General features: G+C 30.3%; 1 pseudogene; it reads left to right on the forward strand.

The window, feature by feature from the left end:
• The first annotated feature begins 806 nt into the window (after positions 1 to 806).
• Positions 807 to 1,773, forward strand: LOC108810219 (heavy metal-associated isoprenylated plant protein 22-like; annotated as a pseudogene).
• The last annotated feature ends 2,550 nt before the right edge of the window (positions 1,774 to 4,323 follow it).

Below are 4,323 nucleotides of genomic sequence, written 5' to 3' on the forward strand. Positions count from 1 at the left end.
CAGACTAATCACGTGTTACTATGTGTCGGTCTTCTGTCTCTGGCGATGCCAAAATGTTAATTTTCCACTGACCGGGATTCGAACTCAGGTGGCGGAACTCACAGCTTTGAGCTCTTTACCACTATAGTGAGAAGCCCCGGTTTATATATATATATATGTATTTTAACTTTCAATTTCTGGAGGTGGGCTCCATTTTGTTTACTTTAACTATGTAATGTATCAATTATTTTGTATTCGTGTTGGTCGCAAATGCCTTTTGCGTGGTAGACCAAAATAATATCGATCCTAAGAAAAAAGTTAAAGTCAAAGTGCAAAAATTAAGTAATTATTAGGCACTTAGATAAGAAGAAGTTCTTAGTAGATTCATTTCATTGCATTACATCGATCTTTGCAAAGTAATCGAATCCCCAAAAAACCACAGCCTGTCTTCAGTTCCAATTACAATCCTTAGAACTATCCTTTTCACATTACATAAGTTTCATTTGATAATTTAAAAGTAGTAGCTAGCTGATTAATCGACAGATTAGTCCATCTTGTACCATGTCTGCTAGATAAACATAAGTTGAAGACTTGACGCCATATAAACCTAACAACCATTTTTCGTTCTATTATAAACTATATATTTCTATGTAGCACAAAGAATTAACCGTTAAGAAAAGAGGGAAAACGACCCAATTTAAAGGAACATCAGAAATGGCCTTATTGTCCGCCAGGAAATATCTTGGATGAGCACGTCAATTTATCTATACACTAGAGGGACACACCTCCAACTTTAAACAATTATATTGTTACACCTAATGACATAACTAATGTTCCATTCCATCAACGAATAAATTAATGTCTGTTTGTATCCGAACATTATATTATCTGTTTGTTTCCGAACATACTATTAACAGTACCAGACTTCCCTATATATATAGCTAGAGACACCATTCTCATTCGAAGCATTACTCTCTTCGCGTGTGCGTCTGTGACAGTAAACATGGGAGCTCTCGAGTTTCTCTCCGACTATATCTCTAATAATTTCGATGTTTCGATGAGAAAACGGAAGAAGCATAAAGTCATGCAGGTAATTAATATCCATATACCCTTTTGTTATTTGTTTTATAATTGATCGTCTTAACCTTTTTCAATTTGATCATATGAGCAGACAGTGAACATAAAGGTGAAGATAGACTGTGACGGATGCGAACGCAAAATCAAGAACGCTGTTTCCCCCATGAAAGGTTCGTTCCTCAAAGCTCCATTAGTAAGAATCACGACCAAAAAAAAAGAATCACGACCATAATATATATATATATATATATATATATATATATATATATATATATATATATATATATATATATATATATACCACTCGTTTTATTTTCTGAAGGGGCAAAATCGGTGGAAGTGAATAGAAAGATGCACAAAGTGACGGTGAGTGGCTACGTGGATCCCAAGAAAGTATTGAAGAGAGTGCAAAGCACTGGGAAGAAGAAAGCTGAGTTATGGCCGTACGTTCCTTACACGATGGTGGCTTATCCGTACGCAGCTGGAGCTTACGACAAGAGGGCACCAGCGGTTTTGTGAGGAAGTCTGAGCAGGCTCAGGCGCAGCCGGGAGGTACAGACGATAAGCTCATGTCCCTTTTCAGCGACGAGAACCCTAACGCCTGCATCGTCATGTGAATGAGTTTAGTACTTTACATAATTATATGTTTTTCTATCTTTATCAAGTTTGTATTGTAATCTTCTTATTGTATATAATAAGAAGCAAAGCAACTTATAGTAATTACTTGTTTTTTGGTTAAAACTCATAGTCGACTGCTATGTGTAATTTAACGACTATCTAGCTCGCTATTTTCTCATATTATATAAACTAATCTTTGGTTTGTTTAGTACTCTAGTAGTTTTACCTTTTTATATGTTTTTCATACGGTATGCAAACATCGTTGGGTTGTGACTAGCTAATATTATACGGTAATCTTATTTTGGCTGTTTAATTTGGGTATACCTAGCCGGTATCACGGTATGTTGTAAGCCAGAAATAAAATCAGAAACCAAAATTTAGTTAAGTTAATTGTTTTTTTCAAAATAATACTAAAATAGAAATCACACAAATATAAGAAAAAGAAACGCCTAAAAAGGGAGTCAATGTTTGAAATTGAAAAATAAACTGGATGGAAAACTACAAATGAAGTTAATCAGAAAATGTGTAGACCAGGTTAAATAATAGGGAAAATTGTTTATAGGCAAAATAATTGATAATTATGTCCTATTAGGTTAATTTTTATTTTGTACCATTTTTTTCCTCTAATGTACTTTAGTATTTTCGAAAATAAATAAAATAAATAGTTTTACAAACACAAAAAAACTATAAAATATTAAGTATTGATGAAATACATATATCAACTGAGTGATATTTTTTCTAGTTCTAAAAATGTTTAAATCATAATTTCATATTCTGCTTTACAGAAAGTAGATATAACATTCTACGAAGTAGAAAATGAAATCTATTTTTTTCATAGGATCTAGTATGTTTAAAATATGTGTTCTACATAAATAGTAATCTAAAATTTTTTGGAAAATACATTCCGCGCTTAACCTATTGTTCTAAAATCTGTAGAAATCGAAATTTACACATTACTATAAATCTAAAATCTGTAATATCGGAATCTACACATTTAATGTAAACCTAAAACTAGTAGAAATGAATTTCAAATATATTTGATGTATTCTACATATAGGAATACATATTCTACGGATAAAGATAATCAGTTCCGAAAAAAATATGGGAAGAAAATATTTGAAAATAATCAGTTATCATATTTTTATTAATTTTTTATGAAAAAACGTGATTTAAAAAAAAAGAAAAATGTGATTTAAAAAAGATAGATTTAGAAAAAAAAACGTGATTTAAAAAAATGATTTAAAAAATGATTTAGAAAAAAATGTGATTTAGATAAAAGAAAGGAAAAACGTGATTTTAAAAACTTTTTTAAATTTTAAATTATTTTAGTTAAATGACATAGTTATTATTTTTGGCCTATAAAACTATTTTCCTTAAATAATATTTGTTTTTTTGGACTACTAAAATCTTGAAACTCAAAAACTAAAAACCTACATAAAATGGAGACCTAGCGATTAAACACCACTACCTACATGTGAATCATTCACAGAATCACAGTGACATTCTTATTTGCTTATCCCAAAAAAAAGAACATAGCAAAAAAAAAAATTGTGATCTAAGGATTAGCCAGTATGGAATAATATCATAAGCAAATAAAATATAGTATAAAAGTGTTTAAATAGCTATCTTTAGACTAATATATTGCAATCACTCGATACTGTATCAGGGGTGAATCCAGACCATTTAATTCATGAGTGCACTTTTGGTAATAAAAATAAAAGTGCATAGGTTAAAGATCAAACAGGTGAAACTAAGGGTGCACCATCTACCTTTTTACCACATGAGCTACCAAACTTTTGATATTTTTACGCACAAAACTTTGAATTTTAATATAACTATGGGTGCACATGCCACCACATCTTATAGCCTAGCTTCGCCACTGTATCAGTAAAACGAGTTTTGTGGAGGCAGTGATTGATTAATAAAAGTTGAAAGATTCTATGACGTCGGAGAAAATACTTGGCAAGTAAAAAGCTAAATTGCAGTTTACAAAAAAAAAAAAAGTAAAAAGCTAAATACTCCTTTTGTTTTTAAAAGATAGATTTTTTAATGTTTTCACACGTATTAAAAAACGCATTAAATCACTATAATAAACTTATTGTTTTCTGTAATTTTTAATTTTCAACAATTTTTGGCCAATAGTAATTCAACAAAACTAATTAATTGTTTTAAAGTTTGCAATTTTTTATAGAAAATATAAAACAATCATTTTTTAAAAACAATTTTTTTCGAGAACAACTATCATTTAGAAAAGGAGACATTATCAAACAATTATATTTCATTTATACCCTTCGTTGCACAACTATGACACGTGTAAATGAAATATAATTGTTTGATACTCTATCATTTATATTGTAGATGAAAAAAAATTGTTTTTAAAAAATGGTTGTTTTATATTTTTTATAAAAAAATTGCAAACTTTAAAACAATTAAAGTTGTGCATCTCACACAAACGAATTCAAAGAAAAAAATCCAGAAAAAATAAAAAAGATGGTTGATGGCTATAATATTCACGAGTTACGAAGTTGGATGTATTCGCATAAAGATTCTGCCGGTAGAGTGACGGATGCCATTCTAAACGGGCTAGAGACATTCATACACCAGGCGGGCTGTACACCGATCATGTAGGAAAGCGGTAAGATGTTATGC

Source organism: Raphanus sativus, chromosome 6, assembly GCF_000801105.2.
Source record: "Raphanus sativus cultivar WK10039 chromosome 6, ASM80110v3, whole genome shotgun sequence".
Taxonomy (NCBI): Eukaryota; Viridiplantae; Streptophyta; class Magnoliopsida; order Brassicales; family Brassicaceae; genus Raphanus; species Raphanus sativus.